This window comes from Agrilus planipennis, unplaced genomic scaffold (genome assembly GCF_000699045.2).
Source record: "Agrilus planipennis isolate EAB-ADULT unplaced genomic scaffold, Apla_2.0 scaffold406, whole genome shotgun sequence".
In the NCBI taxonomy this organism is placed as follows: domain Eukaryota; kingdom Metazoa; phylum Arthropoda; class Insecta; order Coleoptera; family Buprestidae; genus Agrilus; species Agrilus planipennis.
The window spans coordinates 66,867-83,985 of NW_020439063.1; the positions used below are offsets into that span (position 1 = coordinate 66,867).

The 17,119-nt window shown below is 33.1% G+C and overlaps 1 protein-coding gene across 2 annotated transcripts in view; it reads left to right on the plus strand.

The window, feature by feature from the left end:
- Positions 1-17,119, plus strand: part of LOC108743163 (neuroligin-4, Y-linked) — a 54,148-nt gene that overhangs the window by 25,116 nt on the left and 11,913 nt on the right. The gene's annotated exons all lie outside the window — the stretch shown is intronic.

The window sequence follows — 17,119 nt, forward strand, 5'->3', positions numbered from 1 at the left end:
CTATAGGTTTCGATACTTCGTAAATCGACAATATTGCGTTGAATGCAGTGGTATGTAAATTAGGTTTTTCTTATTTTGACAGGTTCATGACAATAAATAGTAGGAGCAAGGAACAGCAACCAAACGATCAGACACATAGGCATACGATTTATTGAATATTACAGAGGAAAAATGTATGGTGTGCTGATGAGAACTAATAAGACCGAACTCATGATCTGCATCTCCTAATTTCGATCGAATTACGCTAGGCCGTAGATTCAGTTGGTCAAGTAGATTCCTTTGCAGAACGGACAATCATCGAAAATTAATTATTGCACGATAAATAGAACTTGGCATGGGTGCATTACCTAAGTGCATACATATTACAATCGAATTTCTTACTGAAAAGAATGCTGTGAAGTTTGGTTATTTTAGCTAAATAAGCAAGGGCAAGAGTAATAAAACAAACTTTTGATAAAAAAATCTTCAAACGAAATCGACTAACGCCTTTCTCTTGTCCCCAAGAGTCTGAAATACGCCCAAAAGTAAAAAAATGTGTTTGCAAAGGCAGCATTTACATTACCCGCCTGGGAACGCCAATCCCTATTCTAAAGAAGATTTGCGTTCTTTTTTATCCCAAAGCTTTTTCACTTAAAAAGAATCTGTGTAAAAAGCGAAACTAAGTTTTGTAATTTACTGTGGAGGTACATGCCTACATATTTATTGCTGGTAGTGAGATGTTGGAGGATTAAATGGAGTTGTGAACTTTGCGACTTATTTCGACTATTTAATTGAAATGGTAGTGAAAGCTTTCCCTTTTAATACCAAGTTTAGTAAATAACGTTCAACTTCTTAGTTCGTTAATACAAATAGGCATTATTTGATTTGAAAATGTGTGTGTATGTAATTAAAATGCTACCATTACATGGAGTACCCAATTTCAACCTCTTACATTTTGCCGAGTGCAGAGAATAGTTTTTCTAAACTCTTTCATGCGATATACGAAACAACTTCTCAACACAATTCTGATATAATGGAAAACGCACATCTTCGACATTTATCTCAGTTACATTCAGTTATTTATTCACAGAAATCTATATATATATATAAATGAATTGCTGTTTGGCTAATTTTGGTTTTGAATTATTTGTGGAAGTCTAGAGAAGGTTGAAAAGGTGAATAAATATGAAAGTTGTTAACTATCTTTCAGATTATTTTTATGTAGATTGATACAAATTGTCACAAATTAAATTTCTGAACGCAACCATAATATTTGACATTTAACAACCAAGTTTATTTTATATAAAAGTTTAGGTCTTTTATTTATCGATTAAGGCAGTACTAAGTCTGCCGAGTCAGCTAGTATTTAATAAATACTACTCCGTTCCGAGCTAAATGTCATAAAGCATGCATTTCCTCCCCACTCAACAACTACAATATTAACAATAAACATCGTCTCGTTAAATTAAAAGTAGACATTGTTCGTATCTTGAGCAATTTCCTCAGCATAAAAAGCGACATCGTAACGAATTCCATTGTTTCCATTTTCTCGGACGAAGTAAGTCCCTTTATTTCGGGAATTTATTTTTCCAAGAGCCCGTCTAAGTGCCGTAAGCAAACAAAACTGAAGCCAAAAGCAAGCACAAAGGGGCCGCATCTGTATTTGCCGCTTTGCCATCCGGAAGCGCGTTCCCACCCCGTATTCTCGCCGCGCTCTCTCTCATTTTCGCGAGCCGATCATGGTAAACATTGTTAGTCCGGTCAAAGCCGAAGTTCAACAGCACACTTGAATCATCGCAACCGCAAGACAAATTTACTTCTCCACTATTAATAGCAATTTAGTGTGTGGATTGCCATTTTACAACAAGATGCAGCTGCTGTAGCACTGTTTGCGAGATTGAATTTGTCGACTGTTTGCAGTTGCTACTTCACAAGAAGTGAAGCGAGGACCGGGTCTAAAATTTGAAGAAAGCCCGGCCCCCTTAAAAAATGCCTAAAATTATTTTATTGACGATATAAGAATTGACAAGATTATCGTAACTGTCCTCAAGCTGACGTAATCATGAGTTTGTTTAGCACTTTTACCTCAAAAGCATCAATAGTTAAAGATGATTGAAAGGTTATGAATCTTTTCTTAGTATTGGAAATGCGTGGCCACAAAAATTTTTCCAGTTGGGGCCTGAATTTGTTGAATAAACTAATTCCATCCAAGCTTTTTCTATACTAAAAACTACTAAAATATGTTTTCAAGTACCCTCCATATCATAGGGCCTCAGATGACTTGTCTGTCCAATCCTGTTGGTATCCTTAAGAAAAGGAGCAGTAAAAACAATTTTTTGTCTTAAAATATATACAATTTAAATGATTTTCAATAAAAAATTGGTGTGCTCCTTGTTCTTGGTATATTTTTTTAAACCTAACTTATAATATAAAATGAAAAGTATGTTGTAAGTAAAGTTAGCATCAAAATAGAGTAAATTTTACAAAATTTCCTCGGAAATTTAGAAAACTAGCTTTTTCATTTCAAATTTCGGTTTCATTTCGGAAGGAGATATTGATCATATTGAACAAGTGCATTCTTGAATGATTGAAGCAGAATGTACTGGATATAAATGTTCATAGTAATATAATAAATACTTAAGGAAGTATCAAAGTACCTATTTCAATCAAGGTTACGTACTTACATACTGATGAATTAAGCAATGTAATTCTGAAACTATAGGGGATTATTTATAATACAGAATGACAGACAATGTAGAGGTTTTACTTACAGTATTACTTTACAAAATATTAAAATTTTGTCTAGGTATTAACTTTTATGACAAAAGTAGAGAAGTAAATTGTATGTGTTGTCCAATTAGCGCTAATGAAAAGAAAGATGGGTTCATATTTGCTAGTTATTCATTCTCTGTGTTGAATCATAACTAATGATAATAATGTCGGTTTAATTAAGTTTCCTTGTTGTTTTCACACTAATGCAGTAAAAGAAGAATGCATGACAGCTATTAAAAAAATAATAAACACTCGAAAAATAGCAAACAAGTTTTGGCCGGCGCCCAAGTTTAGCTACACGTGTTTGCTAACCATTAAACGTGTGCTCTCGTTAGTTAGTAACAAAAAAGTAGAAGTTTCAGGGATATTTCTGAAGATAGAGAGATATTTCTTTGAGGGAATAGTCAAATTATACGGATTGAAATTGGATTAAATCTTATTAATCTGATATATCTCTTCTGTCTTCAAAATTCTAATTCTGTGTGATTTTGGAATACAATGAGGTCAGTATACATTAATTTCAATATTCATCGAACATGTTTTGCTCATAAATTCAAATAAGCAACTGTCAAACAGATTAATCATAGATCTATTTAACAACAAATATATAGCATGTTTGTTTCCAAATTATGAAACCGTTCATCTAATGCTAATCAATAAAATTTAATTCAAATTTAAAAATCAATGCTGTAACTAATCCTGTTTACTCAAGTTTGTGCATAAGTTTGGTTCAATTAGTTTATAACAAAAGCTAATGTGGAATTCTCGTACGGTTCACTGATTACTAATTCTATTTCTGTTATGCTTGGCGATTGCGATTTGGACGATCTTCGACGATTCTCTTTGACGCGCGCAGATATACATATACGTGTATCATAGCGGCAATCAGTAGAAGTTGTTGAAGCAGATGATCTTATTACCTGCAACTCCTAGTACAAGACAGCATCATTGCAATTTCAAGAAAATACCTTAACGGGGGTGAACATCTACCTAACTGCCTCCTTTACCTTTGATCTTACTTAAGATGTTGTTATTATTAGTTTTCCAAGAAATCAAAGATTCTTCTTTGAAAAGACCTTGTTTGAAGCAAATTTTAGGATATTAGCAAACGTTGTCTACAAATCCTGCCCTGTTTAATAACTAATTGTAGTTGCAATTTAATTTTCCTTAATTTACAGGTAATCTACTTATATAAAAGCTAAGCGCAAAACTCCAGTACGGCTGCATCAATTTCGATAATGTTCTTTTTAAGATATTCCTTGAAGGCCTAGGAAAGTTCTTATGATGAGAAAAATTGAAAAAATTGCCCAGAAAAACGTAAAAACCAAATTCAAACTGTTCCTAGCTGTCAATTCTTGGGAATTGCCAAGTGTATGACGGGGCATCACTTGAGGACGGTTCAACCGATTCGGCAGATTTATGTTTAGTTGTATTTGTAATTGACAGGACAAGGTTTGGGCGAAAGAAAATTTTTGGAAAATACACGAGAAAATCCGGAAATTTGGAAAGTATTTTTATATGGAAAAAGCTTCATGTTATAAATTTTGACATTTTTGATATTGGTCAGATTACATGAAACTTAGTATTTATGCTCATTGGCATAAAATCAAACACCTTTTTCAGCATTTTAAAAAATTAGACCTCTGAAAGGGGGTCAAAAGGGGCTGTAACGTTTATATGCTAGAAATTTTATTTATAGTCAGATTTACTTGAAGCTTGACATTAATGCTCTTTCATTTAAAATTAGTAATAGGTATACATACCTATTTCAACATTTTAAAAAATTCAACCTCTGCAGGAAGCTAAAAGGGGTTGTAAAGATTGCTTGGAACATTTTTGTATTTGGTCCGATTTACTGAAAATTCAACATCTGGAGGGGGTTGGATGGGAGTTGCAATGTTTGAATGGGACATATATTATTTGTGGTCAGATTTACTTGAAACTTAGTCTTAATACTCTCTCATTTAATTTGTGAAACGCCTATTTTAAAAATTCAACCTCAAAAGGGAGGAGTTGCAATGTTTGTTTGGGACATATTTTATTTGAGAGTGAATTTACTTGAAACTTTTGGTATTTATGCTCTTTAATATAATTAATCAAATGAAAAGAGGTTGCAACGTTTCCATGGGGTATATTTTATTTGTAGTCAGATTTACTCGAAGATTGCTCATTCTTGAACTTTAGCAAATACGTGTTTTGGCAATTTTTAAAAATCAACCTTTAAGGATTAAATGTTGCTGCGTTTGTATTTGAAATCTAAGATGGTGACATTACATAAAATTAAAACTTTGTAGGAGTTAATTGGGAGTTAAAATATTTTATGGAGAAACAATATTAATTTCTGTGAGCGAAGACGTGGAGAAAAGCTGCTTGTCAATAGAAATTGTTTAGAAAGAATGTCTCATGCCTGCCTGCCTTTTTTCTGTATTTATTTCACATGACAAGGTTTATTATTTCTGTCACTGTTAATCGATGGTTGTTAAGGTAAACGGCTAGACGGTGCTAATGCATAAATGTCTAAAATAGAATAGATAGCCTTCGAAATAAAGGTAATCAACGCAGTCGCTGTCGCTGCTTCAGTCTACCCCGTAGTTCTATACAAAACTCTCTGAAATTTTTGCTTCCAATTGTTTCGATTGAATTGTAAGACCGATAGATTGGCATTGTTCCAAGCCAGTGCCTCTGTGACATTAACAGTTTTAGTTATTTAAGAGAGAAGAACTTCACAAATTAATTTTCGTTAGTTATCGCTTTTGTTTCAAATATTCGGAAAATTCCGAAACTGTCAAATGCTTCAAACTGAAATTGAGTAAAAGTTGATCCCGTTTTCAGCATATGAAAATGTATAAGTTTTGTATATAATTAAGCATTTCTTCTTTAGAACGCGTTTATTTTTTATTACATTAGCAGATCTCAAGAAGATTTTAATATCATGATGTTGTAGTACAAAATAATTTTTATTGTAGTACCAAACGATAGCCTAGAAATAAAGTGAAATCATTATGAAATCGAATTTCTGAATTGAAACTATCCCAAAGTATCGGATGATCCAAAATAATTTCATACCCGTAACTGTATCTGAAACCGGTACAATATTCGTATATCCCTATCCATATCCAGATATGAAATTTCATATCCATATTAACATCCCTGGAATAAACCTTTCAGATTTTGTTGTAGATGTGTATGGAATGTGCGAATGTTATGTAAATATAGGAGTAGTTTGCTGTAGCTACTGTGAAAAGCTTTTCTAGGGTGAAAACAACATTTTGTAAATGAAAGAACAGAACATAAAAGTATTAATGCATATTACCAAGCAGGCTACAGTTTTTTTATCGTAAGCTATACCTACCTAATAAGTGATCGTTCAACCGTGCCGATTTTCGAAAGAAGTTTTTGCTCCAAATACCAAATATATCATTTAACACGTTTTACTGGTCCTTTTGATTGCTCAAATGGTAAAGAAGAAATTGATGTAAGTGGAAAAATTTGCAAAAAGCACGTCCCCGCGCAAAAACTGGAGAAGTATCAGTCTCCCTGCATTTGCCTTAAAAAAGAGTTTGCGGGATGCTTCCATTGATGCTTTTTCGCCCCTTTTATTGCTTCTAACGCTAGGTAGGTACGACATAAAATCGAGAAATGTTATCATTATAACACTAGCAGGTAACCTTTAAACATAAGTAGAAATCACTGTACAGGTCTTTAGAATTTTATAAAGTACCTACTGATAGTTGTAATAAACAGAGGCGGTATTTTACTTCAATATTAAAATTAAATAATTAAAACACTTACAACCTTCACAATGTTATTTTCATTGTATTAGACAGGAAGATAATTAAAAAAGTTACATAATGTCGCTTTCGAAATGAAGTCGACTTTAAGCTAATGTCAATGCCTTATTTCCATTTCCTTACAGTTTTAATTTCAATTTTACTCTAAAAGGTGTGCTATCTTTTCTTTAAAGATAAATGTCTCTATTTTTCTCTTTTTCATTACAGCTTATTCATTCACAGGTTTAATTGTTGCAAGTAGGTACGCATGAGAAGAACTACTTTAGCACAAGGATTTTCCTTAAAGTTCTGCTACTTGTTTGATATTATAAGAATGTAAAATAGCAGTTGCGATTTTTCATTTTTAAGGATATAGAAAAACGTTTACCAACGTCAAACATAATCGTAAAGATGTTTTGTTGAGCTTGGTACGAATCTGAATGACGTGAACAACAAAAACGAGATTTTAAAGGCGAGCTTATGCGGTTCGAAATAAAAATTTTAGTGTCATATTCAAAGTAGCTTTCAAAGACAATGTTGCAGCTCATGCGCAAGAAGGATCTTTCGTTAATATCTACAAGTACTGGAACCGAAGACATAATACACATAAAAATACTTGGCATTATGTGAAAATGTACCTGTTAAATTGAATTTGAACTATAGATATTGTGTTATTTTACGCATTTCTCAGAGATAAATACTAAAATACAGGTATGCAAGGGAAGAAAAAGTAGGGAAAGAGCGAATATAAAGATAGGAGACGAAAAATTAGAAGTGTTCGATTTTAAGCATCTAGAAAGTTAGATAAGTCATAAGTTCGTGTCGCTTTAATAAAAAAACGTCACTTCTATACTCGCGAACGGTTAATTTAGAAATTTGAGAAAGGTTGTTAAAAGTGTATGTTTGGAGTGCAGCGCTGTACGTGTGCGAAACATGGACAGTGGGCGCGGCGGAAAAGAAAAGGCGAGAAGCGTTCGGAATGTGGTGTTATAGGCGGATGATGCGGATAACGTGGATAGAAAAGGTTGGAAATAAAGAGGTATTAGAAAGAATAGGGGAACAGAGGACTCTATGGAAGTCAACAAAGATTAGAGGGCCATTGTTATTAATAGGTCGCATGTGAAAATTGATGGTAAATGCACGCAATTGAGTTATTTCGGCGACCAGCAGTGCCCGAAGGCCGCGGTAAATATCTAATTATGCTGTCAAGGTGCATAATAACGAATCACCACACCCAGTTGTATTACACTAGAAAACGGAAACAAACAATAACTGGAAATATCTTCGGGGTCGACATATTTCAGCCGCTTATGATGCAAGTGCTTTATAAACACTAATTTATTACTATAAAAGTAAGAAAAAACGATTACTTAACATAGAAATTACGCATTTTTTGGTCGGTACTTCTTCTTTTTATGTCGCAGGAGGCAAAATTATTGTTAAAAATGTATGTTCGGAGCGCGGCGCTTTATGAGTGCGAAACATGGGCGCTGCGGAAAAGAAAATGTTAGAAGCGTTCGAAATGTGGTGTTACAGGCGAATGATGAGAATACCGTTGATAAAGAAGGTTAAACATGATGAGGTATTAGAAAGAATAGGAGAACAGAGGACTCTATGGAAGTCAATAAGAAATAGGCGAGATAGGTTGGTAGGACACCTTCTGAGGCATGAGGGTCCAGTCAAAGAACTATTAGAGCCAGAAACAGGAGTTAGGAGAGGTAGAGGTAGACCTAGATTAGATTACTGTTCGCAAATAGTTAAGGATGTGGGTTGTTCTAGCTTTAGGGAAATGCGAAGTTTAGCTCTGGATAGGAAAGAGTGAAGGTACGTGTCCAACTAGTCTTAGGACTGACAACCTTACGATGATGCCAGAGATGATTTTCCCACTTTGTATATGTTTATTAAAATCAATCATGTTGCCAGTTCAAGTGTACAAGCCGAGATAGATACCCATTGCGGTGTTATTAAACCTCATTTATCATCTAAGATCGACATCAACATTGATAGAATGTACTTAGTCGTAGCTAGTTTGTTGGATGCCGGAGAAGTTTATTAAATGGCCGTAATTTCTTTCTGATGACCGTGACTTGAAAGCGATGCAACGCGATGGCTTTTTGATGTGTCTTCTTACAAACTACATTTCAGGAAAAATGACATTGCTCCAGGTCTACTACCTAATGCTTTTCGAGAGGATATCTTTGCTTTTAATGAACAGGAAACCTGTCTCTAATGTGCTACATTAATCTGAAAGAGATTACGATCTGCTGTCGTCATAACAAGTCCTAATATTTTTAAGAAAAATACAGAAAAATAAAATAAACATTTTTTTTAAAGTTTGTAATAGAGATTTGTGTGGTTTCAATATCAAATAGGAAATGCTGAGTAGGTACAGTCATGGCCCCTTATTTATTAATATTATTAGAGTTGTGAGGTGAAAAACGGGGGATTCGACCGATCAATAAAATTTGTAAGAATAAAGACTTATATTATTACAAATTAGAAAGAAAATTTTCTGTTGGTACTAGTGCTAGAATCTACCAATGGCAGAGTCTATGTCGCCATCTTCTGAAACTTTTTACTAACATAAAGCTCAGTTGAACGAGTAGATGCTTTGATACTCCCTTGTCTAATGCGCAAAATGTAAAATCTTAAATCTTCGCAACGAATTTAACTTTTCGACTCTGTCTGTATAGATAACTATAGACAGTAACTACATTATTATTAAGTTTGTTAATTTAATCTCTGACTTGGCAAGATTCCATATTACGTGTTATTTAATTTATAAAGTAAGAAGTTTTCTAAAAACGAGTAGGTGGACTACGAAACTATTTTTCTAAGTGTTGCTTGTTTTCAGAACAAATATCCGGATAAAAATTAAATTGGATATATTGACCAAAAACGAAACTCAAAAAAGTTTGAATGATGAATTCACTGCCATAAGTTTTATTGTAAGTAATTATGTGTGATATTGATGTACAATAAAAGCAGCAAATTACAAATAGTATTCTCAAACTGTATTTGTCTTTTAAAAGTGACAATTAGCTACTATTTTATGCGTATCGCCTTTAACGAAAGTATGAAACCTTTTTTTATGTTTACTCATTTCTTTCTAATGCCATTTCAGTCTATTTTAAAGTGCATTTAATTCCAATCCATTGTAAAATATAGTTTTATATGAATGCCTACTGAAAGTTTCTAATAGAGAGAGCTGAACTTATCATCACATTTTTTTTTCATAGAAAGAGCTGAGCGAAGCACACGGGTGTAAAAGCTATATATATAACCGCTATCCCTTTGGTCGGGAGACAATTTAAGAACCGTCCCGTTCGTTGTATCCGTAAGTGTACCCTTATTACCAAACGACAAGGTATTTTCTTTTTGTTGATTGTCGCGGTTGTCCTATTTGCGTCAACGTTCCAGAAATTGCTGAATATAATCTGCCTCATACCGGGGTGCGGATACTGGAAATTCCAGGCTTTTCCGTCGAGGGCGTACATATCAAACTTGCTAAACGCTCGCCACTTTGTTACTCCCTTTGCATGCTCTGGTTTATGGGGGTGGAGCCACTTCTCGTCTTTTGCAAACTATTGCCGAGGTTACGTTACGAGGCACGTTGCAATAAAGGCTTTATGGTGGCCTTGCGCTTCCAGCCTAAGACGACATCATAAAAAGCATTTCTGAGGGACTACAGAGCTCTGATATCTTAATGGGCGATGAAGAATTTGGCAATAAGAGGTTCCACGCCCTCATTTTACTCGGATCTTCGTGATAAGTTTATATTTATGTGGGTCATAAGTACATTCGGCGCTAGTATGCGATTCTGTACCACATATCATCCGTAAGTCGATGTTGTAACGCATCATATCATTTCACGGTTTATATATTTCGATATTTCGCTCTCTTCCTTTGCCTATCGACAATTCATTCCATGCTTTTAGAAATAACGATCCTATTTTTTTTGTAGGTCCTTTCTCTGTTTGGGGATTCATGGATACAATTTTATATAAAAAGTTAATGGGATGTAAGGATACTTTTGGTACTAAGTTATGATTGAAAATAACCAAAATATATTACAAGATTACTAATTAATAACTCACCAACTAATTTTGAGAGATGTTTCGGCAGAAGACGAGGTCTTTGTTTAATTACATTTGTTTGAAGTACCTACATGATATTATATCTCTCAGGGTAGGTGCAAAATCGAGTTAAACCAAATCGCCTTTTGGTGCAAACACTTTACCAAGATATGGTTTAAAATCAATTGTTCTTTTTCTGTGTTTGATGTTTGATAGAGTTGTCTAACACTTTTCTGAGATTTCTTTATGTTTCATCAAAAATTTAACGTTGAGCCGTTGTTTCATCTTTCTGCTAATCGATCTGTCTGTCGATCGTTGTCATGAGTAAAATTACCACTGGCCTCCTTCGCCTTCGTCTTTTAGGGTCTAATATTTCTTTCTTGGTACCCCAATTCTAGAAGCTTAGCTCGGGCATTTATTGGACAGACTATGAGAAAGATTTTCCTGTATAATTAGTTGTTTTATTCTATTTTTTATTTATTATTTGTTGTGGTTTTACTACCCTTCGTTTAACTATTATTTATGACATAATTACCCAAGCCCCATTAGGCAAACTTGCAATAAATGTAACCTATTACTTTTTGGAGATTATAAGCCATCAAATCCTAAAATATTTACGTTTATTGAACTCGGTGATGCCGAATTCCCTCCCGGATACTAGCCGAGCTCCCTCCCGTTTATATCAACTCCGATAATTAAGTTAACGACTACTTACCGATTTTATTTATCGAAAATAAATATATATTTATACTGCACTTCAGTACTTTAGTAAATTAAAGATAAAATAATTTCAGAAAAAAAACACATTTCTGTTATGAAATGTTTATTTATTTAATTTTAAAATGGTTTCCCACTACCTTAACAAATTCAATGTTTGGAAATTCGTGAAAAACTTTATTAGTTTTAGTTTATCTTGTATTTGACCAATAGAAGGGTAGTCCGATAAAATTATTATTGTTATTGTGGTGTCTATAATATATGAATAATATTAAGATTCATATGTGATGTGAGGCTGTATTATTTAAACAACTCTTTATGACTTTATAGTGGTAATTAGCACTCAAGGTCCGCCGCCGTTGGGAGGCAATTGATGTATAATTAGGAGGGAATTCGACATACCGAAAATTTTAACCCTAATTAAAAACAGGTATATGGGAGGGAACTAGCCATTATCCATTGAACTAGTAGTTTTAGGAAAATCTTTAAGAACTTTATATATTATTAAGTAGTTCGTGGAACTTTTTAAAGTGTTTAGATAGTTGAGTGAGATAAATTGCTTTGTAAATGTTCCATAATTTGTAAATAACTTCCTCTTAGCAGTTCCGTGATAATTTTTATGAATGTCCTCTGCGAAAATTACATCGATGGATGCATTCCGACATAAAACGTTATTGCTTCGAGTTCAGCGAATTGTTGCTGTTGTCATAGCGTGGAACAACAAATATTAATAGTGCACCGCGTCTTGGATCGGATCCAAGAATTGCCGACATTTTTGGGTCAACAGCTGCCTCTTGGCTTCGATAATTATTCCTGCGGCTTCGTATATTAATAATAAGCGGTGACAATTTGAAAAGAATTGATGGATTGTGCTTCTGTCGGCTGCTTTTGGAAAGGAAAATTTTAATAATTTTCGTTACCCATCGTCTCTTAAACGAAGTTACACGTCTATCAGATACGCACATGTGTTGTGTACATCCTTCTTCTGTTGTAGATGAGTCACATGAAGATACGGTCCAGAAATAGCTGCCAAGCGACAATAATCTGAAGACGGCCTCCCTTATTTGCTTTATTTTCATTGAACAAATATAATCCGAGACGGCAAAGAAAACAAGCGAAATACTGTAAACAAATCGTTCACCCAAAGAACTTGAATCCTCTTATCAATATCACCAAAAATACTTTCCAAATAACAATAAATAGCTGGCGAGTGAGTCGATTCGCTGATGATGCGAACGAATTTATGTGGTTCGACAAGCGTGTGACACTTTCAACTTTTTTCAGACATCCTTACGGAAACAAAACGAGCAAGAGCCATCATCTTAGGTCAATACCAAATTGTTTTAAGAATCAATAAATTATATATTTCTACTTTGTCGGTTATCACCTGTATATTAATAAAGCGGTAGAAAACAAGACGGTGCGGTTTTTATCACAATGTAACTGAATCATGCCAAAAAGGAAACTTTAAGAGGTGAACAATCCCAAAGAGTTGTATTACCTGATTTAATTGAAAACTCGAAATCACTTACGAGTGTGTTTCAGTTTCATTAATTGCGGAAACTTAATTAGATTCCTACGTTTATACTGAGTTGATTTCAGCTTTTTACGTTGGTGTATGAATAATGAGCTGAAACTCTCCTGCCTCAGAGAGTTGGGTTTGATAATTTAGTTTTAAATAAAATCCTCTTTTCCAAAATTCCAGAAAAATGTTTCAAAATCTAAAGTGCTGTTCAACATCCAGGATGTCATCCTCGATTAGACTTCAGTATTAGTAGATTTAAAGAAGCATCAGCGTCTTGCTGTTTACAGACCAAAACCAACTTTAAACAAATTTTAGCTACAACGTTTCGAATTAAGAAGATCAAACCGCATTTTTCCAGTTTAAAATACCGATGTGACAAAACCAGCCACAAAAGTAACACAAGAGTTATTTTAAGTGTGAACCTTTGATGTTGCTAAAAAAATAAAGCTATACGTACACACTACACAGACTTAAGCATTTCGTTGAAATTGAATTTGAAGCACGTTAGTCATTCAGTAATTGAAAAAACCTGAGAAGGTAAAACAGTTAATTTTGGAACTCAGCAAATGCGTTTTTTTTAAAGAGGCAGAGGAAGAACTTTAATTATGTTTGTCATTTTTATTATTAAATAAAGAGAGATTGTTAGTTACTTAATAGTGAATTAATATGCAATATTAACTTGAAATCATTTTTTCGATTTTTAATTTACCCACTACAAACTACCTCAAATTAATGAGGGAAAAATTGAGGTAGTTTGTTGTGGGTAAATTAAAAATCAAAAAAATGATTTCAAATTAATATCATGAAGAGGTTTTTTCAGATTTAGCGGCATTTGTTATTACTTTATTCAGTAACCTATTGTCCTTTACCTTACTTGCTGTCATTGTTTATTATGACACTATGCAACGCTTATGTTAAAGTTACAAACGATACCATTTTACAATTCTTAATTATCTACTATTTTCTCTGTTAATATAGACGTAATCTTCATTTAGAGAGACAACAGTTTCATGATAAATATGTATTATTGTGTTGCAAAACTTATTTGATTGATTTTACAGGAAAGTACTACGTATTATTAACAATAATTTGTTACTGGTAAATTAAACGAGATTATTTGCAGTGTGGAAACAATTTTTTATATCTTAATCAAATACCTAAAAGTTTAACGTAACTCCCCAATGCTTTAGCTTTATTAATTTATTTCTTTCTTGGGACGGTTTGTCTATTATTCATTAACACGTAACATATTAGCAAATGAACACATTGTATTAGAAACGCCATCTAGAATATTCCTTGCGAAATGGACAGTATTGATTTTTCTTAAAGCTGCAGGATACAAGGTCCTTTTCAGGATTTCCTGCAACAGTAGCTTCGTGCATTGAGATGGCGCTTCAGTGCAGGAATCACTCGATAATATTTTACGATTAATTATGCATAATTGAAGGGTTGTTTGAATTGACAATTAAATGAGATTATAGTCATTTAAACTATTGTCATTGCTATTTATTTTAAATACTTGGGTCTCAATATTTAATATTTTCTCTGTTTGTAATGTTAACTTAAAAATATTGTCAAACGAACATTTTTCATAAACAAGATTGCATATACAGAATTATCGTTTATTTAATAATATTAAACAGAAACTTACAGTGTACATTGTTTTCTCATTTTACAAACTTATTTTACTGCAATGAAATCTATTATTTTTACCATATCTTTGTCTATTCGTAAACAATTATTATATTCCATTAGAGATAAAAAATCATCCCTTACTTCATATCTGAATTAAAACAAAAAATGTATTGGGTGTGGTAAAATATATACATATACGTATGGAACTTGACTCGATCCTGTATGCTTTGGAAGGTAAGGTTTCTTGAGAATTATAGCCCATTAGGTCGGATTTAACGACACTTTACATAAAAATGATCTCTGGAGTCTAATGAATCTGAATTCATATTAGAAAGCGTAAGCCATACGATCAAAATAGTTGGCCATACAATTTTACGATAAGGTCAGATTATTAATAAAACTCTCTCTGTAATAGACTATAATAAATTAGAAGTTAGCTGAAAAAATAACGCCTGTCGACCAGTACTGATAGAGGGGACACAATTTCCTGTTCCCTGCACACTTTCTGTGTGTATGATACCATTAATGTAGTAGTATTTGAAATACACTTTAAAATTAGTAATAATCTGAATGAATGCTGAACAATGGAATCGAAATTTAGAAAATGAAGCCCTTGTTTAATTATTAGTTATATGGAGTACAGACAGATCTATGATGTCAATCGCAGTTTTGGATGAAATGAATCTTATTCCTACAGTGGATTCCGGCCGTGAAAGCCTATGTTTTGCCAACTTTCGATCATTTCAAATAACTTGTATGGAGCGATTATTATTAACTGATAAAAAGAGAAGATGTCTTGATATTTTCAAGTGCTTGCTTAACTTGGTTACTTGGTTAGTTATGTTGACGATCGATGTGGACTTGAAAGAGAAAGGAAACATCTAGATGGAAGGAAACGCGTCCCGTTTCCGAAAAAGTGGAGGAACGTAATGAAAGGGCAATTCAATTTCGGTAGTAGGAAAATAAACAAGCAGTTTCTGGATTTCGGGTCGAGCCAGTTTGAACGTTTCAATCGAGTCAATCTCTCGACTACTAGCACACTCATAAAGGGCCCTGAACTGACTCACTAACAACCTCTTATCATTCACTGTATATCTGCCAGGAAAAATCCGGGACGACAAGGAAATTACGTTCAGTCGTTACCTACCCTTGTAAACGAATCAATTCCCAATTATTAGCTTGTTAGAAAAATTTGGAATTAAGTGAACCAATTCTATCCCTTAAATAATTAAGTAAGCAACGACAATGTTTCAAGCTGAATTTTAATAAAAGATTAAACGAAAAGAAAAAAGAATAATGGAGAATAATGAGATGAATATTCACCATGTTTCTCTTAAAATAATTGTAAAGAGCGAGAATTCCTTTTTAAAAAAGCTCTTTTTAAAGGGTGCCATCGGGCATCACAGTGAAAGAGCTTTGAGAAATATTTCATATTTGTTTACCAGAATTTCCATACATAATTGCAATTTGTGGTAGTGCTTAGGTACATGTAAATCCAAGTTAGTATGTAAGTATAAATCTATAAAGGTATATATTTTCGTTATCCTTAAAAAAAATATGTACAAAAGGCTACTTTAGAATTTGACCGTTTAAATACAATTGGATATTATTTGTACTAACGATAGGAATGAATATAAAACACAACATTTTAATCATTCTCGTTTTTTGTAAATGTGATAATAACTTCTTTTGAGAACAGGAACCAATACCAGTTAATAATTTATACATTTATTTTTCCTTATAGTAAAAGTCCTAGTAATATTTTAACTAAGGCTGGTTTTTTATTATTTTTGATACCCTTCTTATCAGTTATTTAAATGCGAAAGCACTTTATTCTCTATAAGTTTAGCTTCATATACTCGTCATCCACCATCTGTTTTTCTGTTTTTACTTTTACATAGTATACATAGTCGTTTTATATTACAGAAAACGTATATTTTATGTTACTGTACAATGGAGGAAACGAGAAATCTACAAAGTATTTTATTTTTGTTCTTTATCCTAAACTTTTACACTAGGCGCCGTAATATAAAAGAACGTAACAGTAAAAATTTTTGTTAAGAAGAATTCTATCAATCGTTTTGTATCTTCTGATTTACATGTACATAATTTATATACGTAACCTAGCGGTGGCAGCGCGTAGTTTCTATTTAGAATAGTGAATGTCCTTATTAGAGCTTTGTTTTAATTATGAGTATAGTAAACTTATTGGCACTGTGGTACAGAGGGCACTCAGTGGCCTACTTCATTATTATAAAGTCCTTGAAAGCACTGCATAATTTTCACACAGTTTTTTTTCTGCGCATTCCATGTAGATGAATTAATATACACTAGTGGCAAGTTGAGAACATAGGGATATTCGATTACATGCAATCAAAAATGGGGCGGCACTATCTTTTAAAAAATACGGCATGTTATGGGGAAATTCATTACAAAACTATGACAGTATCTACCTTTTACTTCTTTTTAGTTTGTGTTGATTAAGGTGCATCAGAGGTACTATGCTTATAAATAAAATGGTGAACAATTCCATGTAAAATATTTTTAGCTGACTAACAAACTGCTTTTTAAATATTTTGGAAAGGTTTTAAATAAAAATTTGAATTGAAGATTTCATCACATTTTTCTCTATTAACTTTTAAAAT